The sequence below is a fragment of the Pelmatolapia mariae genome, linkage group LG15 (genome assembly GCF_036321145.2).
Source record: "Pelmatolapia mariae isolate MD_Pm_ZW linkage group LG15, Pm_UMD_F_2, whole genome shotgun sequence".
NCBI lineage: Eukaryota > Metazoa > Chordata > Actinopteri > Cichliformes > Cichlidae > Pelmatolapia > Pelmatolapia mariae.
The window spans coordinates 17964372-17991410 of NC_086240.1; the positions used below are offsets into that span (position 1 = coordinate 17964372).

Here is a 27039-nt window from a genome sequence, read left to right on the forward strand (position 1 = left end):
TTAAGCCTCATTTTTCTGACAATAGGTGTTAGTGTACTTTGTTCTAGTACATTTTCCCCTGTTTCAGGGACTTCTAAAATTAAGGCCAGGGACTAGAAACAAGGCCAAAACATGAACATAGTCTATTTACACCTATTAAAAAGGAATCACCTGAAATGTATCCAACTGATTTGTGCCAGACAGACTTAGGCCTTAGTCATGCAGGTCTAACAATTGGTTGTCGACCACCTGGTGACCACACCTCGTGATAGAGGTTTCTGGCTGTAGCCTGGTGAAATTAGTTGCAAAGCGAGAGGGTGCTGCACCAAAACAAATTTGTTGTGATTTTTGTGATAGCCCAGTTTGCATGAAAGATGTCAACTTGTGTGCAAACCCCTGGAACCTTTGAAAAGTGCAATTCAAACTGGAAACCGAGACCAGTCGACTACAAACAGTCAGGGGAAGCACATTTTCTCCTGGTGACTCATGGTTGCAGGGTCTATGCCTGTGTGACTTGGGCCTTAACTGCAGCTAAATTGCTTAAATGTATTCTCTTTGGCAGTGCTGTCTGATATGGTCTGAGGGGAATGCTGGTTCTTTGGAGCACTTGTAAAATGGTGTGCATTTTAACATTAGGGGCATTGAGTATGGCCAAAGCTGCAACTCAATGAGGCACAGTATGCTAATGTGCTCACAGTGACTATGCTTGCATGCTGATAGTTACTGAGATGACTGACATTAGCTAAAAGTACACAGTACACACTCAGGTTAACAGTTGTGTCACAGTTTTGCAGATGTTTGCAGGTGGTCAGTAGGAAATAAAAACAGCTCTGGGTAGGAAAAACATTTTAAAAAGTGTATGATTAAAAAAACAAAATAAAAACTGAACAATTGAGCCAGTGATATTCAAGCTGTGGAGAAGATGCAATCCATATTCTTATGACGTTCCACGTGGATATTTCCCATCACCTGCTATAAATCACATTCATGTGTCTTACCAAACTGGGCTCATTTCTCTGGAGCATTTACGGCTGCTAGTGTGAAATCCCTGCGCAAAGACTGAGAATAATAGCTGTTAGCAGTGGTAGTAATTTATTTGTGAATAAGATCTGCTACAGATATACTGGCTCAGCATTTCAGCTGTCCCTTTCAATAAACCAACAGGGTTTATTAGCAAGGGGCAGTCCATCTAACGGGGCTATTAAACAGTCATCTTGAATAAAATACTGAACAGCCTCAATTAGTCCCTGTAAAAAGCAACTGAACCAAATAACAGTTTTATTTTGCCATTATTTACAGATTCATTTCTAGGGGTTTACTTGAATCTGTGAATCCATGTGATGCTCTGGTGATTAGCTACAAAAGGACAAATGGGGTCATAGCTTTTCATCCCAAAGCAGAAAATGGACCTGTGTATACAGGAGACGAAAGAAGGAGGGAACAAATGAACAAAGGAGCAATCCATTTATTGGCGTTAGTATTCAAGCTGCAACAGCAACAGACAGGTTTCTTTTACCACTGCTGAGACCCTCTCTATATTGCACTGAGGACTGTCATTGATTGCTGTGATAGCCCCTGGGAGTTGATGGCCTGATAGATAGTGATGTAGTCAGACATTGCTCATCGAGCCTTCTTTATTGCCCCGGGGTTCACTTATTCATCCTGGCCCCATCTCGCAGCTACATCTTTAGCTTTTTTCTGTCATGACCAGGAGATGAATATGCCCACTGGTTTTGCCTTTGTGGAGAGCTGCCACTCCTTTTAAGCCATACTTGAGAGCCCTAAGGCAAGACAGCATAGTGTACAAGTGGAGGCTTTGTCAGAGAACGATGAAGAAAACACTCTGCAGGAGCAATGGCAGCGAGTGCACTCTGCCACTGAGCGGGTGGGGCCTGGGGATGTGCAGACAGGAAGTGCACATGGGTCAAAAAAAGAGCTCATCGCGTCAGCTCATTTTAAAAAGCAGTGTGCAAGGGGACGCTGACATTTTTTAACCTAGCACTCTCTCCTCAGAAGTTCAAACTGCAGTGACACTTTGCTGTAGTTCAGCTTCAAAGTGGGCCTGGTAAGCCCTTAGCCACTCATAAACAAGTAATGCTCCAATTAATGAACTGTGGTGAAATGATAATGTAGTCATTATGCTATACTCAAAGTGGAAAACTGCCTCTATACGCCACTCAAAGAGAGCACTTATTATAACGAGAGCTGGGAAATTTGGGGGAGTATAAAGACTCAAACTAGTGTAATTTCCATATTCACAAGATGAGGAAGTCCAGTAGAATCACCAAGCTTTTTGCCCTTTCTGTGGCTTTCCTGATGGCTGGGACTCTTTAATGCACCGAACTAAATAAAGAGGGAAAAAAAAGTCACAAAAAATTACTTTTAATGAAAACAGCGATGGGTCCAAAGGCGAGGCTCCATTTGTTGCTGCTGATTCAGGCTTGAGCAGTCAAGGAAAGCATAATGTTGGAAAGTCATTTCTTTTCAGTGCAGCATGAAGGCAGATAGGAGCATACTATTACCAGGCAAAAGGAACACTCTGGACAGTTATTCCTTGGGGCAGCCGTGGGGAGATAACACACACACTCTCCCTTTCGATCATTCTGGCACACATGTGCACACACGTCCACTTGTTGCTGTGTAAAGCAGTTTCTGACAGAATGACAGCGTCAAATACAATAAAGACATGAATGAAAATGTATGCAGGACTGGAAGGTGAAACAGAGTGAAGGGAAGAAAAAAGCTTATTTCACACATACTTCCCAACTATGTATAATTTACACCCAGAAAGAGTTACCTGGGAGACAAAACATGCATATTAACATTTAAAAAAAAAAAATCATAATAGCATTCACACAGTTGTTTTTTAAAGGACACCGGGCAATAATTAATAATAAAAAAAATGCAGAAATCATTTGAAAACAATTAAAAATTAAATTTTTCCACACATGAATCTGTTACCATCTGGTATTATAAAACGTGCAGCCATGAAACACATCCTTGGCCACTGAGCAGGGGGTCCATTAGTCTGTGATGATATTTAAAGGTGTCAAAGTGATAAACCAGAGCAGCAGGAGAGCTGTAGTCACTTCTCAGGATGGTAAAAGGCCACTGTGATTCCGTTAATGTCAGAAAACTGAATCTGTAGCCCTGTTAAATTGCCTTTAAAACAACATACAGGGTTGTGACACCAACATGAAACCAGTTTCTGCTTATTTAACTGTAAGATGCAATCAGTAAAATGCCTTATCTTGGTAGCATTAATATGTCGGTGTATGGATTAAGTTTTAAACTCAGATATTAATGTTTTAAACCATTCAGTGATTTCAGCATGATGTGGTTCAATCTGACATCGAGAGATTTCAGACTCATCTTACAAGTTTCTCGAAATCACATTTAAATAAAAGACGCCAAAGCCAGATTTTTCTCTTGATTTTTATGTACAAGCACAATTGGTTCCCCCCCCATTTTTCTAAAGCAGTAATTAAATCAGTAATAAAATTAGCCTAAGCCTTAAGCTGAGATTGTTATAATTAGTTGCAAAACCATTGACTGATAGACTTGAAAGTGCAGCACAAATTCTCCCAGGAAGAAAGAAATATATCATTGGAAGCGAGGTGACTGCTAACTTTCTATGCAGATGGTCCAACTCTCAGTGTTTCCTTGGAGTATCACATACAAAGCAGTCTGTTAATTACAGATAATTATTTTCACACTGATAGAAGTGAAAATTTGGTTGAGTTTTAAAACTCCCTACATGTGCTACTTCTTCTACCATTACCACTGTCTTCATCAGCTGACATTATGGACTAGATGACAAACATCCAGATGATGTTACCAGGCTGCTGATTAGTTATCTGCATAACAGGTAGTGTGGTACACAATGAAGTCCATTAAATTACCAGGGAATAAGTGTGAAGGTGTCGTTTGTTCCTTTGGGTTAATTAGACTGGTGTGAACCCTGCAGATGAGGCTGCTCCATTGTAAAATCGCTCCGTCTCCACTGATTAGCAGTTCGTAACAGATACACAAAAAACTGACACATAATGTATGAAAAAAAAAAAACCCGACTTATGCATACTGTAAGAATCAGACCAACACAGGTACAAAAAGGTGCAAATAAATGAGGGCAAAGGTGACCATTAGGGGGTAGATGCATTGATATACCCAGAAAGGAGAAAGGAGATACAGATAACATACCAAGATAGCCTGAAGATAGAAAGATAACTAACTATTCACATTAAAATCCTTTACATACCAACCACATTCTTGGGAAAGTCTGTAGTTTAGATAAAATGTGGTAAAAAAGTTTTTAAAAGATTGAAAGTTAATAGCAGTTCATTAAATTTTAGCCTATAACTTTGTTTTCCCCCCAATAGCCAAGTGGTTACAAAGTTATAACTGTTCACAGTGTAGTACTAGACTTATGACTGAAACTGGTGTCATTATTTTTTCTGACACAGATTACTGTTAAGGATCACTTGGATTAAGGACAAGCTCACTGATGAAACCATCACTACCTGACAATTTTTGCCACACAATGTAATGATATATAAAAAAAAAAATATCCCAGCAAACATGGTTAAGATCCTGAAATCAACCAACCTGATATCGTGGCAATGCGTGTAATAGGCTTGGCTGGTAGACCGTATATATTTCGAGATGTACATGCATGCAGAAATTGCAGTAAGCTACAATTTCATTGCAAGCCAATATGAAAATAATCACGGGAAAGCACTTAAACAGATATCATTAACACATTAACACTCATTAACATGACATCTTGGCTTTAAATATATCATCGCCCCATGCTGGTAATGCAACTTCTGCATGCAGTAATGTAATCTCTCCATGTGTGTACATTTCACACTTTGGAAAAGCAAAGGATGAACTGGACACGGTGGACCAGTGTGTCTATTACATGTTTTGCATGAGACTGGGTTGAATCATCTCCCTGATGAGTCAGGTGTTTTATTGAAGTCGGCAACTTCAATAAACCACAACTAGAGCATAATAACATATAACATCTAACCACACTGAAACCCCTATTAGCAGCAGTGAAATTGAGAATCGGTATAGTTGGCAAAAAGAAAAGAAAACCTCATTGCTCTGAAAGCAAATCATTCAAACACATGAGACAGGAAGCCAATCTCTACAAAACTAGTTGTGGCACAACGACAGAAACTAAACTATAGAAAGACTGAGAAAAATCAGATTATTGCAGTGAAGGAATTAAATGCATCCATCTTTGCCGTTTTTTTTTTTAAACAAGAATGTGGACGGCTACACAGCAGCTTCTACACATACACAGACCAACTTTAACGTGGCCTATTTTTTAATATAAGTCATTAAATTTTAAGCCAATGATGTTTATGGTCATATAAAATCCATTTCAATTGCTGATCGGTGAGCTTAAGATGTCAGACTGTTGCAGTCACCTTATCTCTGACCCTGCTGTCCACACACAAACACTGTGATGGGAATTTTTTAAATGTAATGCTGATTAGCTCAGCAGTACGAGAAATGGGCCCTGAAGTTTGAGGTCATGGGTCTGACTGACACTTCTGGTGTTTGCTTTTTTTTCCTTTTCTTTTTTTCTTTTTTTAAACAAATCTAATAACGACATACAGAAGAAGCATGCCGAGCTCACAACTTTCATTTTGGAGCTGTGTCTTTTCTTGTTTTTTAGCTATCCTTTAAATCCTGACTGAAGGTTGTCAAAAGACCACCAAGTGTAAATGAGCTCTTTTACAGCACCAAAAGCGACAGTGAAGTCTCTCTTTTTGAACTAACAAACGGAAGATACTTTTGTGCGATTTTAATAAATGGTAGCTGTAACAGAAGTGCAAAGAACTGGTCAAATAATGTCCTGTTTGAACTTTTCATCCATCATTAAAACTTTTGCTGAAATGTGTGTTTTTTTAAGGAACTCAGTGTGCATCGTTTGCCAATTAGCATGTGAACTACTAATAGATTCATAACATCAATTCTCTTTTTCCCTAATGTGCTAGACTAACAGCACAACCATCCAATTATACAAACCAATTATTTGTTCACGTCTTGCAACTAATACTTTGGCATAAAGGGTTCATATGAGATGAACTCTCCTCACATTTTTTCCCCTCTGTTGTTATTGCATTAAAAACTGACAGTACCCCAAAGTCAAAGTGAGTTTTTCAGAACCACTTTCAAACCCCAGCCAGTTCAGTATGATGGCAGACAATGAATTTTCGCCCCTTTTGTTTCCTTGTCAAAATCTCAATCTGCCAATTGCTCCTGGCTTCTCGGTGAAGAAAAGAAAAGAAATAAGCTAGGGCCACTCTATCTCCATCTCAGCAGGCAGTGGCTAAATTAGGATGAAACACACTAAAGGAGAAGTTTATGCAAAATGATGACAATCCATTTTTTTTCCAGAGCAAGGAAATAATGTTTAATTGCAGATGTGCTGCAAAATGGCCTGTCAAAGGCTTTAGTGTCCTTAACAACGTATGCTCAATCATTGAGGAAGTGTACCTCTCAAGAAAGTTTGGCTCAATTATTTCCCATTAAAAACATTTCTAAACAGCCTCAGACAGATTCTTTCTTTTGGCTAAAAGTAAAGTGATTATGAAAAAGAATGAAAAGATTCATATCCGTAAGAGTTATGCTGGTAATGACAGCAATTAGCTGCTATAAAACTAGGATTAAAATTGACAGTGGCAACCAATCCATGTTTTGACAATACACAGAAGATGGTCATTTATGGTCAAAAACTACAAATGAGAACTTCCAAATGAGCAGAATGGATTTAAAAAAATGATTTAAGTGAGTTTGAACTCTAGACAAAAATGCCCTGTTGATATCGGAGGTTAGAGGAGAATGCCCAGACTGCTTTGAGTTGATAGGAGCGCAACAGTAATTTAAAAAAAAAAATCACGTATTACAATGAAGGTATGCAGAAGCGCATCTCTGAATGCAAAACATGTAGAAGATATAATCTTGACACACTTTTTCCCCCTTAGTACCACCTGACCATCTTCTAATGGCTGCTTCCAACAGGATAACGCACAACTTCACAAAGGTCAAACTGGTTTCCTGAACATGGGAATTCATTCACTGCATTTGATGGGGATTCACAGTCGACAGATCTCAATCCAGTAGAACACCTTTGGGATGTGGTGGAATAGGAGAGTCACATCACAGATGTACAGCCAACAAATGCTGTGATGCTATTATGTCAATATGGAACAAGATCTCTGAGGATTGTTTCCAGCACCTTGTTAATTTTATGGCCAAAGGGATCCCAGCCTGTACTAGAAAGTGCAACTAAGGAACTGGCCAGTTTGTGTATGTTCAGTAACCTGCTTTCATGTTCAGTTTATGATTTTCGAAAGAAAACTGTGCAGACCAACCCCGTGCAATGAGGGACCTAGTACGAGAACAGCCGACCCAGTGAAGCCACACAAGAACCCAAGAATCTTGAGTGACCAAAAAAAAAAAAAAACCCAAACCAGGCTTTGCTGATTAAACCTGATGGAAGCGGATATTTTTAAGTAAGTACTCTATTTCAGGTGAGTCTGGATGAAATTAATCACCGTTTTTCCAGGTCCTCTTCAACCTTCTCTGGTATTCCCAAAAACACCTAGTTGTCCCCAGTGTTGGGGAGTAACGGAATACATGTACCGGCGTTACGTATTTAAAATACAAAATATGAGTAACTGTATTCCGTTACAGTTACCGTTTAAAAAGGTGGTATTTAGAATACAGTTATTTTGGTGAAATAAATGGATTACACGGCGGTACTTTCCTGTTTCATATTGTCGCGGGTCAGGGCTGTTTGGGTTTTGTTTGACAGCTATGTTCTGTTGTTCCAGGCGGCAGCGTTACGGTTGCCATGGTTACAGGGCGACGCTCTCTCTCTCTCTCTGCGACTGTGTGTTTCCTGGGTGAGAGAGCGCCTTTTTGCTGTTGTTGTTGTGCTAAGCTAACAGGCAGGATGCTACAGGCATAGCTCTAAAGAATGTAGCCTCATGGGCAGTGTAGTCCGTGCTGCAGGGAGAATGGACTGCCATACACGTTATGTGTCTGTGAGCAAGAGGAGGGAGAAAAAGGATAGTGGAAAAGTACGAGTTGTCATCGAGCAAAAACGGGAGCTGGAAGCATGTAAATATAATAATAACCACTGCAGCCAAAAAGAGTGCCTGACGAGCCCAGTTGTAAGTAAGCTATTAAGACTCGACTGTACACTGTGTTCGTATTTTTCCGTTGGAGTAGTCTTTCAACGCCTCTCTCTGTCTCTCGCAAGCAAAGTTGACCCACACAACAAAGTAAAGCTATTTTTCAGCTACGAGCCCGACACGGAACGGACGTATTAGCCAGAGGTCCCTTTACTACGGTTCGGAGCCGCGGACCTTCAGTAATAGTAATAAATCACACAGCAATAGTACATTCACGTAGTTGTAAAAAGCATGATAATATATTAAGTAATCCAAAGTATTCAGAATACGTTACCCTCATTGAGTAACATAACGGAATACGTTACAGAATACATTTTAGGGCATGTATTCTGTAATCTGTAATGAAATACATTTTAAAAGTAACCTTCCCAACACTGGTTGTCCCTCATGTGCCTGGAGTTTGATGATAGTTTCTTTCATTCCCCCCCCCCCCCCCCCCCCCCCCCCCCCCAAGAGTTATATCATTCCCTTGGTGAGGGATTTCACTGACTTTTTGAGGGTGGCGTATTCAGCTGCTGCTGACTGAACTCTTTAAGAAAATCTTTATGGAGGATTTCCAGGAAGGCAGGTATGCGTCAAAGCTGGACAGTTTCTTATCTATGGATGCCAACATGTCCACAATATCACTGTTTTGTTGAGAAGATGGCTCTGGTGAGTTTTCGGGTGGCTTTGTTTCAAAGATGGCGTTACTTTTCTACTGGGGGGAGTCGGCGCCTTGTTACCTGGTTTCCCCATAATAGCACACTTGAAACACTCGCCAATATACTACTGCAAACTGTTCAGGTGTTCTTTGCGGTCCTCCAGAGTGCTGAAGTTTGTTGGAATGTAAGTATAATACCTATTGTTTTATGCCTTGACAACTTTTAAGGTTAACATATCTAGTTCAAGTTGCCTCCTTAGACTAGCTCAGAGGCTTTTTCTTCATTTTCAGTGCAGTACTTTATCTTACAATAACTATGAGTACAGCATAGTTATTATGCTACTACAAGCATATAGTCTCCTCATTTGAACTGACATCATCTCTCAACAGAATAAGATGTGCATTATGATCCCAGAGTTAACGTGCTGCTTGTGTTTAATTACAGAAGAGTCCTGAATTTATTATCTTTTTTAACTGTGCTCCATCAGTGCCAAGCAGGGTTTGAAATACTGCTTCTCCTTTTACAAAAGTTTATGAGCCTTTCAGAGTACCAAATTACACAGAGAAATATCCTTAAAGCTCCTTTGGTTTATATCCAAGGCTCTTACACTGTGTTGGTTTACTTTTGGTCATTTTTATTACTTTTATTGATCAACAAGACTATCAACACCATGTTTTTACATTGTGGGGCATGAAATCCTTACTTAGTTTCACTTTAATTAAGCATGTCACTGATCTACCATCTGCTTCATCCGTGACTAACCTCTGCTGTTTCTCACCAGACTGACCACAGCCACGCTTAATAGTGTGATTGAATATCAGTGAGATACAGAAAAATCTTCACAATGTTGTAGGATGTCCTGGTTTGACACAATTGCTTTGCTATCTATTGAGCACTATAACACTTATGACAAATTCTGGAAATAGAAACAGTACAAGGATATACTGCATTGACTCAACTATAAACTATAAAAACTATACTAGAATAGTTCAATCAGGTGACACTGAGTCCTCCCTTAGTTATGCTGCAACAGGTGTAGGCTGCTGGAGGATTCAAATGATACACAAGTGTTTCTCCTTCAGTCACCTTTTTCACTCACTATGTGTTTATGCAGTACACCTCTCTGCATTTAATTATTTGTTATTATTAATCTCTGACTGCCTTCCACAGCATGTCTTTGTCCTGTCTTCATCCACTCACCCCCAACTGGTAGAGGCAGATGGCTGCCCCTTCCTGAGCCTGGTTCTGCTGGATGTTTCTTCCTGTTAAGTGAGAGTTTTTCCCTACTGTTGCTAAAGTTCTTGCTCACAGGGGATCATGTGACTGATATGTTTTTTTCTGTTTTCTTTATATTGTAAGGTAAATACAATACAATAATACAAAGCACCTTGAGACAACTATATATTTATGTTTTAAATTGAATTAAAATTTAATATTTACATTCTCGTCCAAGCATCAAAATGCACTGTGTGTGCTTAAGCTCCTCTACTTTCAAGTCAAATTACTCCTGATTGGCTGCCCCCTTGGATACAATAGTTTGGATAGCATTTAGGTAATGCTTACGTGCTCACAGCTAACATTTGATGGCAAAAATGACCATATTAGCAATTACAGATATCTCCCAGATATGATAAAAAAAATCACAAGTGAAAAATGATTTATTAGAAACTGAGTGCTGAGAGCAGTCTGAAGCTTTTGCCTTGCTTGATAGGAGCATCCACTGCTGCAGTGTTTATCACAGATCATATGAGTTTTTTGCTTATTTGCTATGTCCAGCATTTTTTATTTATTTATTTATTTGGTTGTCTGAAAAACAGTACACATGAAATATCAAACACTTAGCATTAAAGGGTTGATGGAATGTTGATGTCAAAAACTGAAGGTGTTTCAGGACCAAATCTGCATATAAAAGTACAGATAGAAATGAAGTGATGGATTTCTATGAGTCAGTCCCAGCAGTACTCAGCGGGATATATAATGGAGCACTCTTTGCTTCTTTGCTGTTTAGTCTACATGCACAGAAACGTTTCAATGTTTGTTTTAATATTTGTGAATCTGGCAAAGTATTTTACTTGGCACTGGATCAAAACCAACTTTCTGGAACTGCCTGTAATGGTGTGGTGTGTGCAGAAATGAGGACCCAACTGCAAGGCGCTGAGAAAAAAAACTAAGCAAGCCATTTGTTAGGCTAATAAAGTCCAAAACATAAATCCAGAACTGAAAGCAAAAAAAGAATCCAGCATAAAAAGTAATAAAATCTAGGAGGGACAGGGATATAGACAGGCAAGGACACAGTATGACCTGGCAAGGCTCAGCTGAAAGACAGACAGCCACCCACACACACACTGAAGGCTAACAAGGGTGGGTAACAAAAAGCAGGTGAAACTAATCAATGATAACAAAACAAAGTAAAACAGGAAGTAACTAACTGAACACTGAAATAAGACACTGACATACTGGGAACTTGACGCTGGAAAACACTAACAAACATGACACCATATTTGAAGAACCCTAACCAAGATAAAACAAAATATTAGCATTAAATAATAATTCAAAGTCCACAAAAACTCAAATCCGACAGTCAAAGTGTCACGTCCGGTGTGGCAGACGTGTGGGGTTTGTAGAAAGGACCCAAAATGCGGCAGCTCTGGTGCAGGTGAGTGTTTATTAATAGGAAAGGATACAAACAACAATGGCGGGTGAACATGAAACGGGAAAACCTAAACTGGGCAAAACTAACCAACAAACCAGAAACGAAGATGCAGGGAGGTCCGGGGAAATACACAGAGAGATGGATGGAGAGACGCTGGGAGACCGAGGGAAACAACACAGACGAACCAGCAACGAGGACGAGGTAAAACACACTATAAATACACACGCCAGGAATCAGGGGGAAGGGAAACAGGAGGGGAACACACCTGGAAGACATCACAGCTGACGAGGCAGGGGAAACGTAAACAGAACACATTGACATAAGACACAGACCTTCACAATAAAACAGGAACTACATACACAAGGACACAGACTAGGAAACGCGGACTTAACACAGGAATAGATGGGCAGAAAAGAATGAACACTAACCGAGGAGGAACAGAATCAATATTACAATAATAGAAAACACAAAACGCTGGGTCAAAAGGACCCAGGATCATGACACAAAGACCCAAAACAACAACACTGCCCACCTACTGAAAGCTACCAACCATGACCCTGTTTATGAGAAAGGGTTAACCAAGCTCTACAGCAACTTACTTTCTTCAAAGAATCACCAAATGAGAGACAGTCAAATCTAAGAACTGTTTTTTAACTGGGAGCTGAAAATGAAGTCTAATGAAAAAACAAATTCACTCCCTGCATCCAAATTGCTCTCAGACTCAGACAAAATGAGCAATTATTTGACTGCTGCGAAGTGAATCACCAGATAGTATTTCATCATCTAGGGAGTCGATATAGTAAATCCCACATTAGCAGAGTTAGGGTAGTGAATATAGAAATAAAAAGATTTTCTCTTTTGAAATGTTTTTCATTATTTCATGTTAAAAGCACAAACATTTACTGCCTCCTACAGAACCGTACAGTATTTCTTCAGAAAAGCCAGAGCCGAGGTTGACCTGCAGAGTATCACCCTTTGAGCAGCTGAAGGTTAACCACTTGAGGTTAGAGATTTATATGAAAGGGTGTAAAATCCTTTAACTATCCTTCCTCCACCAAATGACTTCATAGGTTGTTTTTTCACAAGCTGTTATGACCCATCTATAGATCTTGGATATTGAGCTTGTTTCCATTAATATTAAGCTTTCTTTCACATTGCAAACCCCAAACATTATAACCCTATGCAAACAGTGAGGGCACCTAAATCTAACTTAACAGCCAGTGAGAGTCGAAGTGAATGTCAAGTGAAGGGAAATCTAAAAAGTGTGGTGTTTTTGTGATGACACCATCTTATCTCATAAAACTGGGAATATACTTATTTTGGACATGTGCACTGACTTAGTTTAAATGCAATTTAAATTTTCACATAAATGCAATTTTGGATTTCTGAAAATTGAGCTTTTTAAAAACTCCTGCCACAGTATAGATTTTCAAAAACCCTATTTCTGCATTTACATTTTGTTTCACATCAAAGTTGTGTGCCTTTTTTGGCATCATTATTGTCTGGATATGGATGTGTTTGATGTGTAAACAAGTCTGCATGATTACAAAACATTGAATGTACACTATTATATGCACTGAAATTTGTTTACCTGTTGACGATGGCATAACTAGGAGTCTGGTGGACTTCCAAGTTTCAAGGTTCAATGCTTGATTCATGATACTGATTTAAACCAAAGTGGAAGCTACTGTGTTAAGATGTAACCCTTAGCTGTAGCCTATGCGTTGCAGTCATCCAGGTCTATGCAGTGTAATTACACAACACTGATAACGACAAAGATAATACCTCTGTGAAACAAATTGTAACAGGTTGTCATCATATACAGCTTTCTTATTATGCCAGTCCAATAGCAAATAGATATATATCATTTTTGTCCTTTTTAATTGCATTTGATTGCATTTGTATAAACTCACATTCAGTTATGCAATGGAAGAGAGTAACACTGTATTTTAAATTATACCCAATACTATATTGCAGACTTTGTTGCTGTTCTAATGTAGAATTAGTTCTGTATGTTTTTATAGGGTTATAAGTCTTGTAGGGTTAGATGAAGGAACAAGCAACCAAAATGAGAGTTGATCTCTTGATTTTTTCCCCCCACTCTTTCTGTGCCAAACCTGCAAAGAGCTTCAACCCAAAAAATAAATTTAAGTCTTGAGGAACTTGTGTCAGCTGTCTAGAATTTGTCATTGAGGTTCGCTCTACACCGAATTATGGAGAAATAGCAAATGTCAGCTACAGTATTAGAGTCCCCCGATGCTTTCTTACTCATTCCTTTTTTTCCATTTTCATACTGTAATTCAGGGAGCGAGTTTACCATGACTCAGAGCAATGTGTGTGTGCAGCCTGAGACATAACAAACCATACATGTAGGAGTAAGAGCTCCAATTATTGAAACAGCTCTCTGGAGCTCTTTCCAAACTCTGAGACCTAATGTAGCTGTAAGTGCAATTCAACCAGCTACCAGTTTAAACAAATTACAGGAGTATGTGAAAGATTATGAACAGCGCTTTCTGCTCTTTCCACCTGGAGTGGGCAGGGTTTGGTGTGAATCTGTCTGAGAGGCTAAAAGCACACATTTCTATCCTGTGTTACACGTGTGAGGAATTCAGAATATAACACAATGTAAAATCAGCTAATTAAAGAAGAAAAATAATTTCTAAACTACTAGAGAAGCTTCCTTAAAGTGATTTACAACAGATCCCAATCTGCTATTTAAAAGTCCCCATCACAGTTTATCAAATCACCTCTCCAATCTAGTGAAATGTCTCAATTCCTGCTTGCAGTTTATTCACCCACAGTGCCCCTCGTATTCAACTCCCTCTGGTGTGTTTCCATTTCTCTCTTACAAGCAGAATTTTTTCTCAACATGAAAACAGCCTTTCACCGAGGGAGAGGAATGAGTGCAACTTGGGAGGAGGCTTTGAAATGAGGTTTTAAAAATGAGGCAGAGGGTGGATAGAGGCTTGTCATTTCCCAGTGGTATCAGTAAAATGAAACAGATCTTCTTATTAGTATGTCTACACAATGTTTCTACAGCAGTGACCCATGTGACTCGGAGCAGGATAGGAGGACACAGTTCTGCTGGGGAAGAAGGAAATTGACAGTCTCATTACAGCTAAACATTCAGCCTGTGCTTAAAAGGAAGTGACAGGTCAATTTACTCTCTGTGCCACAGGAAAAGGCCTTGAATCCATGGATGTGCGCACCTTCACACTACAGTATAAACAACTATATGTACATTCTTTTCCCTCATGCGGGAGCTGTTGCAAGGTTTAACACTGTAATAGGATTACTCGATTTGTCGAAAGCATATGTCAATTGCCACGCAATGCTGGATGAATTCAATCTTTATTCAGCATTGATTCTCTCTGAGCCGATTCCCCGGACGAATTGCTGTGGCAGCGTGCTGTCCATGAAATCTGCTATGCCTCACAGGGCTTTAAAGAGCAACGTGCAGCCATCGCTGAGAATTTTTCTCTTACTTAATGTTCAGGGAATAGATGTATTATCACGTTGTCATAGGCAGCATGAGCAGATGTACTGAGGGAGACAATTCCTGTAGTTCATTGTGCTGCAAGCCTATATACTCAAATATGTGCAAACATACATGGAAATGCAGTAAGTTAAATCTCTTAGCTATGCTTTCTTGTAATTTCTTTAAGTAGACTTCAAGAATAGATCTCCTGGCTTCTTGAAGGACATTCAAAGCTCTTCTTTGGATGTTGGCTGCCTTTTGTTCTGTTCTCTGTCAAGATGATCCCACACTGCCTCAATAATGTTGAGGCCCAGGCTCTGGGGAGGCCCATGCATGACTGATAGCTCAGTGATGGCTGCATGTTACTCTCTAAATAGTGGTAGATCTTTTCTGCGTTCATAATTCCATCAAGATTCCCCAACACCACTGGCTGAAATCCACACAACCACAAACCACAGACAGAACCTCCACTGAGATTTCAGATGGCTGTAGACACTCATTCTCCTGATCTCCTCAGTTCATGTTTATGACAATTTAAACCAAACATTTCTAATATGAATTCATTATTCCATTAGAACTTTAGATTTTTAACCGAGCTCTTGTTTTATTTGGCGTACCTCGACTTTTTCTCCCCATTTCTCCTCTTTAAGGATGAATATGGACAGCCACCGCTCCACTTAAACCATTTCTCATGAAACTTTGTCAAGCAGTAGATGAATCACCAGATCCAAAGTATGTGTTTTTGAAACAGGCTGCTCTGTAGCAAACACATAACTGTCTGTTATTTGTAGACACAACACTGGTTCATCACTTAAGTTAGGTGATTTTTTTTTAATGCACGAATGATTCATAGGTCAGTGATAAGTGGCTTAACTAAAACAAAACTATTTGACTGAAATGGTCAGGTACATGGGCTGTCCAAAGAAATGATTCTAAAGAAAAACTTGAAGAGACTTTCAGAAAACCTGGGGAGCTACTGTTCAAACCACTTTAAGAAACAATGATAAAGTTCCTTGAGAGCAAAATAATAAGAAATGAGGTGGCTCAAGACTTTTTCACTGTAGTGTATTGTAGTACTGTAAGCAGTAATATCAGTAAAGTTAACTACTAATCCTCTGGGATTAGTTGTTAATTTAGAGTTGCATTCATGAATGAGTAAAGTTGTATTGATGGATTTCCTATCAATGGCGTCGCAGCACTCTGTTTCATTATTTAAAGAAAAGCAGCATATCAAAGTTTGATCTTCTTAAAAGGGTTCTATGGCCTTTCAAAAAATACTTTGATGCTTAACAGAATGGAAAAGGTTTGGATATGCCAGGGGCAGTCGACCAAGATGAGAGGTCACAACGCAGTAACTTCCGCACACCTAAAGACATCTCTGACACTGACCCGTCCATGTACATCAGTCTGCCATCAGGAGAACACTGTTGAACATGGATGTGTATGATAGTATTGCAAAGAGAAAGCTTTTGTTCTCAAAAAAAAAATCCTTGTTCCTCATCTGCAGTTTGATGATTACCAGCTGGACAGGCATAAAAGTTAAAGGGAAAATGTTTTGTCCACAGACAATAAAAAAGTACATCTTTTTGGTTTAAATGAGATGCATTATGTAAAGATTAAATTCAAGCATAAAAGCCTGCCATGTAAGGGAAAAAAACAGGGTGGTAGTGTTATGGTTTAGGCCTATTCTGATTATCAGGGACATGATTGATGGAGCAACTCCTGAATGTTAAGCACAAGACGAAGACGGTCATGATGCAAGACAGTGGCAAAGCCCACAGCTCCCCTCCCCCCAAAAACGGATTGATCAAAAGTTACCAAGAATATTATTACTATTCCTTCTTACCATTCCTTCCTCAAGCTTGTATAAAAACAGTCACTGTCAGTATTAGTGTAAAAAACAATGCAATTAATTCTAACACACATGAGGTCCTCCATTAATACTAAGCCTCTCCAAATAAGGCTTAATACAGAAAAATACACAGTAATTTACATTTAACCTCCTGACTACCAGCAATGCAAATTTGTCCTCTGTGGAGCACCTTTCTAAACCTGAATATCTCCCATGCACTGCATACTACAGAATTGCCTCCTTTTGGTATCTACAGAGGACATTTAGGGCTTTCCAATGATACCAAATGTGAAGGGGTGGAGCTTTGGGAACTTTAGTTTTTTCATTAAGGAACATGGCGGCCATCGCTGCAAGCACATTTTATGGGAAGAAGAAAAGTAAGTGCATCAGTACAACATTTATAGCTAAAACTTCTTAATGAGCAATTTTTAGCTATAAATGTTGTTAACATATTTTAAATAAGTCTCTTAATAGCACATTAAAACATAGTATGCTTAATTCTAACTTCATTTTAGTATAGTATTGAAGTGTTTAAAAAATGTCCTCCGTAGTGGACATTTGTAGTCATTTCCTCCATTTTGTTCTGTTTTTTTAAATGACCAGAAAAGGAGTCCTTTTCAGAAGCAGAAAGAAATTTATTGCAGTTTGATGAGGGAAACCCAGATCTTGAGTTGTCTAATGAAGAAGATCATAGGGAATAAGCCCTTCAAGAAGAAAGAAGGAGGAGCATCAGAGATGGTACTCAGACCTGAACTTGCTGTCATTAAGTGGTTGGACAACAAGCCAGTTGTCATGGCATCCTCTGCCTATGGCAATCAACCTCAGGACAGACGCACAAGATGGTCTAAGAAAAACAAAAGGTTTGTACATGTGCCAAGGCCACTGGCAATTGCTGAGTACACTACCAATATAGGTGACGTGGACCTTGTTGCCGAATGTTGAGTTTCTACATGATGGTCTCTCGCACTCAGAAATTGACAGTATGTGCAGTTCTCTACTTTTTGATCTGGCAATCACCAACTCGTGGCTTCAGTATAGCAGTGACTTGCAGTTATGGGGGAAGAAACCACTACAGTTCCTTGAGTTCAAACTTCTCCTTGGTGAAGAGTTGAAGCAAATGTTTGCCATCAAAGTTCATTTTTACATGTTTGGCCTTCCTATGTCCTCTGCAGTGGACATGTGATATCTAAAAAATTAAAACTTTTTTTTCCCAAAACATTATTTCAGTCTTCTAATTACCTTACAAACATTGGGGGATTTTAAAAAAATTTGATTGGACAACATTTTTTTTCCTGGTAGTCAGGAAACCACTTTAAGGTGGTTTCCTGACTACCTTAAAGTAGGGATAACCCTGACTAAACTACAGGGAATGTATTCAGGATGTGAATCCTGGATGTCACAGTGTTGCACTTTGTATGCATTTCATCTACCCAAATCACCGCAATGTGACTCTGGTACGTTTGATAAGTGTAATGCTTCAGTCATGATCATGATGTAAACCCCAAGAGGAAGAAGGTGGCTGTTTTTTATTCTGCGCTAGCATTGCCTAAAGAGTATACAACGAGTAACCGTAACCAGCTTATTACTCATAGCTTCAAGTGACTAAAAACACCATCACAGAAATTAGGTTATACAGCTTTACTATCAATTTTGAGCACTGAAATGTAAATACAGCCATGCGCTGATGTACAGACCATAACATCTTATTTCCACAACAAAGGAGAGTAAAGTCCCATATGCCCCAAACAGCAGCTCCTTCTAACCAGCTGAAAGACCCTCTCCAGTTAATCAACTTTGTGTTTTGTGGAGGAAGACTGGCTCCAAGGACCTTATACCCATAAATAATTCATTATTTAACAGAAAGTCTTCTTGTTTTCATGCTTTGGTGCCAGCTTAATGTCAACTAGTGGTACAAGACTCAACACTAACAAGTGAAACTATGGCTAAAAGAACATTTTAATTTTCCCAGCAAACCCAAGGGCTGAAAGTGTTTGGCTGAGTCAGCCTTACATAAAGCACACCTCTCTCTTGAGAGAGTGGAGTAATAATCCGCAACTAAAGCAATATCTACAAATGTCTCTCAGACAGATGAACATCTCAACATTAAGGGTCCACTGAGGGGTCTCCATTAGCCAAAGCTATTGTACAGATTTCATCTTTGAACTCTTTGTACTGTTTAACATTTGTTTATTTTGCTTCAATCCTGATTTCTTTTATAAGTCAAGGGGCTTTCATACAGTATGTGATATGTGGTCACAGCTCAGGTTCATTGGAACTGTTAAAGGTAGCAACAGAGACGTCTAATAAGATGTCTTTTGCTCATTACCATTAATGTGTGTATAGACACACGCACTGTGATAACTGCTTAGCTATTAAAACAAACACCTGACATGTCAGCCTAAATAGACACCCATTCGCAAAAAAGACTTTCTTTTTGAGGTCTTGATATAAACTCATACTTGTGTTGTTAATCTAGTGAATTCACAAACATGATAGTAAGGTTTTTTCCCTATATTTTGGCTATCATTTGGCCTCATTTTTGAAAGATATTTCACTAGCTGGGACCACATCCTTGGTAACGATGAGGGATGAGGAAGTGTGAACTGGTGCTGCGGTTTGGGGAAGGCCTCGAAGGGGACTGGCGACGGCTCTCGGGCCGGGCAGATCCCCATGTACTAACGAGAAGTGAATGAAGGAAGGAAGAGAGGAGAAGAGGAGAAGAGAGGGAAAATGGGGGGGAAGGGTGGGGCATGAAAATCAGAACAGCAGGTATTGGTGAAAGAGGGCTTTTATAGCCTGAAGCCGGAGGGGGAGTGAAGGAGGAATGGTCCCGCTCCTGAAATTCAGATGATATCTCCACTTAAGTTGGGATCTGAGCCTTGCAGTGCCAACTAAAATGATGTGATGGACCACAACAGAAATTAAAAAAGTGAAATAAGCCGAGCACTTGCACGTACTTTTCAGGCAGGTTTGCGTGTTTACTGTTCTTACATTTCTTAAGTCCTCAGTCACACAGGTTTAGAAACCAATCTGTGAAAATATGTATTTGCTGACTGCTTGGTCAGTAGATGTTGAAGGTTTGTGACTGCCACTAGGGGAAACTGGCCCAGAGGTAGAGTTGCAACAAAAACCTTATTGTGATTGCTTTGGTTGCTAGCAGATTACTTGGAAGATGACAACTTGTCTGCAAACTTTAAAAGGGAACTCTCACAACCACTCAGCTAGTTGACACGTGTTTTCAGACAAGTTGGGGTCTCCCATGCAAACTATGGATGACCGAAGCAACTCCCGGGAACCAAAAGAATCATACAGAGGTTTTCCTATATACCTCTTTGATACCAGTTTCTCAAAGTATCAGCAGCAACATTCAGCAATCATCACTCACCAGTTGGTCAGGGAATACTTATTTTTCTAGTGGCAGGTGTTTGTCAAGGAGCCATCAACCGGTCTCTAGGCTCGTGTGGCTGTGGGATAACCTACTTTCTTGTTAGCCCACAAATGTAAGTAATGATGACTGAAGAGTATGTAGATATGTGTTGTTGTGCATGAACATGTTGATGCGTGTGGTGGTTACGTTTTCAGTTAATGGTAAACTGTATGAATAGTCCTTTGAGGTAAAGAAGGTATCACTGGAGTAAAAGATGCTCCCTCTGAGAGTGAACGAATACTAGAAAGAACAAAAATACTGGGAATAGTTCACCCAACACAGCTACCAGTGATCATTGGGGACAGTTCATTGGGGAAACATCACACCACTGACCAGTACTGAGAAATCTGCAAATGTCGACCTGTAACAGGAAATCATTATTGAAGGGTGAGACTATGAGCAAACAGCTACAAACGTCTCTACAGAGCTAAATGACAGTTAGTTTGGGAAGTTGGAATAACTGGGGGCTGCATGGGTGGCAGAAGGGCGTGAGTAAAAGAAAATAGTTCAGAACTGCTCTTTAAAAACTTAAAAATGAATATCAAGTAGTTCATTTTTCAGACATACTGTATAAGTTAGTTCAAAATGGGGAACTGCTATATGAATGTGAACTTCTTACAAAGTGTAAATGTGCCCAGCATTGCATATTAACCAACCCTAATTAACCCTCATATCAACTCAGGCATAGACAACTTGTGTGAATCTCCTTTAACATATTAACAAACCACTCTATATGCAACAGGGTATAATTCAAATGGGCTAACCATCTTTGAAAGACTTGTGATGAGTGCCAAATTAGAATAATTGTTTTGCAAAACCCCCTAAAGCAAACGTTCAGCTTAAAGTCTGTCCTTTTTGATCAATTAAATTTAACTACCCAACCTATGAAATTACAGATTTTTCAACCTGAACATTCAGCCTCGTTAACCTGAAAAGAATCCCTCGTCACAAGTTAATTTTCTGTGTAACAGAGTTGTGCCAAAGCACAGAAAAGACTATTGAACAGCAGAATAGCAGAAGACAGAGGACTACCAGGTTCGTACAGCAACCGAATGAAAGGTTCTACCAAATTCCCAAATCCTTTCCAACCACTTCAAACATTCTAATGACGTAAATGCATTCAATATTGTGGATTGCCGCGAGGTACAGTTGGCTCATAAGACTGGTCATGTGTTGAGAATTACAATGCGCCTCCTCTTCTTCAGCCCTGCAGGTCTCCACTGCTGCATGTCTGTCAGCTCTCTGTACTTTGTTGCCAGTCCTTCTCCACCCAGCAGTCCTGATGGATATTGATCACTTGCTTTCTTTAAGCTCTGTCTGTCAGTCTAACCATCTGAAGCACTGCACCACCCCAACCCTATTAAATATTAATACCAGCTAGCAAAGGCCAATCTCATGGATCAATGCCTCTTGGTGAGTGAAGTGCTACAAACTTTGAAGAGAGGGAATCTTAATTTTTGGCTTTCTTCAAATCCAAGTAAGCACTTTATTAAAGTCTTAAAGGTGTTATTTTGTTGCAGACAATAACTGTTACACAGCTGCATACTGAATTATCCTTTCATGCGCTTGGTTGTGGTTGTGGCTTTTCAAAGAGAGGAATTGAAGCAAAGTGTTTAATCACCCATGTCACTGAAGACTAGAGGAGAAAAGGCTGAGCCATGAAACAAACAATATGTTTATCTCAGGAGAAAGAGCAGATTTTCACTTTTAGCTACACAAAGGCTTCTTGTGATTGTTTTACAACCATTTTTCCTGAAATAGGAAGTTTCAAAAGAATGAAAAAAGTAGGTGCAATTTGTCTCAATTTGCTATTTGGATGGGGGCAACAAACTAACAGATTCACTACAAAGTAACAGGAGTTTGCCTGAAGGCATTCAGGAAACGTGATAAGGAAAGGATTACACAGGAGGTAAATTAAGGAAATTGTTGACTCCTCTCTGAGAGTATGATTTGCACGGCAGAGAGCGAGTGATAAAGCTGTGAAGCACAGAAAAGAAAAAACTAATAAGCAGATCAAAATGGAAAAACAGATAAACAGAGATATGTAGGGAAAAAAATGGGAGACAAAAGAAAGACTGGGTTCATGTAATAGAGAGTCATGCCATTATAGATCAGGAAGGTTCTCCATTGATGGATGGCTTGATGTCTATATCTTAATGGACTCCGTTGATAGGCGAGCCAAGGGAGGCAGAGATCTATAAAATCTATACTAATCTGGATTTGGTAAACACCTTTATCTTCTTTTTTCAGAATATGGGGGAATGCCATGTGAGGAATATAGCTCCTGTCTATCTATCCTGGCAGATTTATTCTGGATCCCAGTCTTTTATTTATCATACTCTTCAATCATTTTTGTCCTTGAGCTGCTGTCTCAAAGGCTCTTTCTATATTTCCTTCTCTGGAACTATTATACAACACTGTTGCTAGAGTTTCTTATTTGTCTATATAATGCTTGTTCTTCTTGTTCGTCCTTCCTTTTCTCTCTTTATCCCGTATCATTTCTTACTTTTCCCCATTTACTTACAAGGTAGACATCAGCTTTCCAACCAGATCTTAAATAATACAGCCCAATAAAATGTTTTCATTACAGAAATCGCTCTCCATTTAAGGGGGACACACCTGTACTGCAAAATGAACCACAGCTACAAAGCGTCTATCAGAACTTTTTTTTTTAAATGCTGGAAGGCAGTTTGAATTGTTATGTACCACTGTATGTGGCTTGTAGTATGAAATGGTGATCCTGTTCCTCAAAAAAGCAACAACAATGAGCTGTAGCATACAGACCAGGTGTTAGACAAGAACTCTGAATATTTGATTTCCCAAAAAATGTCTAAGGTTTGGCTTAAAATCCTTCTTTTTAAGCAGGCAGCGTAAATCGTGCTTGTCATCAGCTCATATTGTTCATCTTACAGCATATCAGCTGCTTACCAATCACACTGCTACTTGGCTGATCATGTTACCATTACTGATGATGCATATCACAGTCATCACTCTCTATCAGCACAAGTAATGGCTTTCTTGTTGCTGAGCAAGCCATTACAGCAACATCCCTGTTTTTGAGCTATGTTTTGCACATGTATTGATTGAGGCCCCCAGTGATACTCCGCCATATGGAGTAACTACCAGCCTATATCAAGACTGCAGCTGTAAGTAAAGGTGCTGAAAAAGTTGTTTACCAACAGGTGCGAAACTTTTTATTGATGAACAAATGCTTTAATAACTGCAGTGACACTGCACTCATAAAGATACTAAATGATTCACCTTAAAAGCAACTCAGGCAAAGCTCTAAGGACCAAATTATATATTAATTGAAGAGAAAGCCCTTTATCTTCAGTGGAAACTGTGCCACTGCACAGATGGCTATAGCCTGTGGGGTTCCACAGGGCCATTAAGGACCCATCTTGTTCAATCTTTTTATGCTTCCTGCTGAATCTCAGTGGCACTGCATCCAACAAATCAATGACTAGGTGCTGCAAAATCCTGCTAAACAGAGATATTGTTGGAGCACAGATAGAGAGACAAACAATCAATCTAGCGATCTTGGTGTTGTCTCAAATTTAGACAACAGTTTACTTAGTTTGCTCTATTTAGAGTTCATTTTACCAGCTATATCTAATCAGCAACTCCTTCATCTGATTATCATTTTAAAAGCACTGATAGCATCAGTGGAACAATGTCCAAGCGAGACCTCATAAGTCTTACCCATGTCTGTTTTCAATAGAATTAAAAAAAACTCTTCAGCAACTTATTGTACTTCATTGGGTCCCTGTTAACTTCAGTTCACTTAAAGATTCTGGTTTGAGTTTTAGATCTTTGTATACACACTTTACATCTGTGCATCCCTAGCAAGTTCCTAATGTGCATTATACAAGGCTGAGAACTAAAGAAGACAGAGCTTTTGCAACAGTGGCCCCCAAAGTCTGGAACTCTCTCCCTCTGAGCCTGAGATCTGTGGACTCTGATCTCATTTAAAATGCAGCTAAAAACTCTTCTTTTTAACTTTCCTTTGGGTCTGTGTGTGTGTGTGTGTGTGTGTGTGTGTGTGTGTGTGTGTGTGTGTGTGTGTGTGTGTGTGTGTGTGTGTGTGTGCGTGTGCATTTTGATGTTGTAGTATTTCTGTTGTGAAGACAATCATACAATACCAAGTCTTCCGACCACCAGTCGCTTGGATAATTAATTTTAATATCTTACCACGAGACTACAAATCAGTTGTTCTGGGCCCCACATACGTCTGACATGCTTGTGCTATATTAACCCTAACCTCCTTTTGACTCACCAGAGGCTGTGTCAGAGCCAACATGAGACAGCACAGACCTGAATCAGTCACCCAGATGTTCGATAGCACTCAAACTCAGTTACATATAAGTGAAAGCTAAAACCTGTCGGATTTTATGAAAACTATCAACTTTAACGGTCCAAGCTGTCATCTTAGTATTTGTTGTAAAATATACTTTAAGTGTATATTTTACTGTTTGCAATAGTTTTATTTTATACTTTTATTTCATTTCAGTTTATTTTAGGTTAGTACTTTATTTGTACTTCATTCATTTTGATAGTTTATTTTTTAGTTGATTATATTTTTGGGATTATATTTTTACTGCATTTTTACACACACTGGATTGCCTTGTCCAAGACCTCCCTTACCCTTGCAGAAAATCTTACCTTTCCATCTGTAGGTGGAGTAAAAGTAACTGTGAGGACACTCTCGGAAATACACAGCATACAGATAGGACGCGATGCAGAATGAAGCAGGAATCTGATGTGTGGCAGCTCGAAGAGGCACGAGGATATTGACAGGAAGAGATAGAGGAGAAGCACAGCAAACTGTATTCAGGTTTAATCTTTCCTTATTCAGACAGTTTAGTCTGTGTACGAAGGATTTTGGTAGTCCTTATCCTTCCTCACAAGCTCTTACAAAGCCTTAAATTTTTCTCCAACTTGAGTAAAACTGGAAATTTGTCACAAGATTAGTGTCTCTTCTGTTCCTTTCTGCTGAGCCATTTCTTTTACACGGCTTTGTTTAAAAACAGGACTGAGCTGGACAGGTTTTATAAAAATATAGATTTATTCATCAGTAACTTTGAGTGCTGATTAAGTGACCTTTTACAAATGAATGAAAACATTGACAACAATGATAACAAAATAATTAACAAGCTGAGAGTTTCTTTAATAAACTTAAACACAGGGTCAGAGCCAGAACTGCATTACAAACCAAGTGAATATTCATGGCAAGGTCTGTTTTTTAACATATGGTGATATCTTAAAATAACCAGTGGCATATGTAGGCATTAGAAGACAGCGTGATATTTGGGTTATTTTTGTAAGTTTTCCACTGGTACTTCAATCTTTCCCATTTGTTGTCAGTTTAATATGAGCTTTTTTTAGTCAGTGAGTTTCTGTATTTGTATTAGTGGATTTCAAAGGACGCTGTTTTTCTAATGCAATTTTAAAAGAAAAACATCATTTCAAAGTGTCACTGCTCTGAAAGTAGCCATTTTCCACACTGTCACATTTAACAATAGAAGCCCACATTCACATGTGACAGCTTAGATTGGAGCACTTGCTACAAACGGACAGTTTAGATAATCGCAGATGTAAAGCCAGCAGACATCTTATCTAATGACGTGTCTCGAAGAGGAAAAGTAGATTTTTAATGCTTTTTTAATATGTTTATTGTCAGGCACGAGTCCAGCTAATTGAAATGTAGAGAAGAGGTGGAAGATTGAAAGGTTTCTATTAAATTCTGAACACATGCAGAGAGGGATGGGTTCTTTTTTTAATCTCCCATTGTGTCAAATCTATTATAGTCATCCCTAAACACTGCGTTTTCTTGCTGTCAATCATAAAAAGCTCACAGGTACAGCTCACTATTTCATCACAACTTGTGCTCCTGCTAGAAGATCAGCAAAACAAGTTGGCAAAGGGGAACCAATGAAAGCCATTAAACATATTGCAACTTTCTGCCGCTGAGTGATGGAGGCACGTGTAGATGTGAGCATGGCAGCTCATACACCATATGTGCGTGGTCACAGTTCAGCATGTAAACAAAATTGCACATGAAATTATTTTGGAGAGAAGACAAATGTACAGCTAGGCAGTCAGCTTTTACAGACTACAGCTAACTGTAATGAAAACTGTCAGTCATGCAGTGTCGTGCATGTTTTTCTCAGATCAAAATGATTAGAAGCACATGAGCTAACAGTAATGTTAGTAAAAATTTCCTGCGCTTCCTCTGTTGTTGATGTGGATTCCCCTGAAGGAAATGCTGACAGGTAGGAAAGAGGTCAGCTGATCTCTCAGAGTGAAGCTAAGTTTGTAGAAATTAATCAAATTTGAAGATATTAGCAAATACAGCAGATAGATTACATAGAGAAAGCCTTTATTTTAGCTTTTCATATTTCCCTTTAGCCAAACAAGCACAATCTAGTCAGATTAAAAACAACAGTTTAATGCCAAACTGATCCGTCAGGCTTTTTCACATTCCAGACAGATCAGCTTAAAGTGAAATTCATGGTACCACACTTGCGTCCATTTGTTAGTTTGAACAAAAAAGGGAAAGACAGCCGCGTTTACCAATAAGAGGAAGAAAAAACAAACCAAAATGCACAGAAGCACAGCTCAAACTACAGTGGATAGTCTTCTTTTAAAAACCTCACTTACAGTACAAATTAATTCTTTGTATTTTATGATTTGTTTTCCACAGCAACAGGATAACAACAGCACCGAGATGGTGCAACTCCCCCTGAATGCCAGGGGCTATACCAAAACTTTGATCTTTTATGATGTTTTTAAA

At 39.1% G+C, this 27039-nt stretch overlaps 1 protein-coding gene across 1 annotated transcript in view; it reads right to left on the reverse strand.

The window, feature by feature from the left end:
• The window catches only part of LOC134642898 (regulator of G-protein signaling 6-like), a 106758-nt gene that overhangs the window by 49307 nt on the left and 30412 nt on the right, over positions 1 to 27039 (reverse strand). The gene's annotated exons all lie outside the window — the stretch shown is intronic.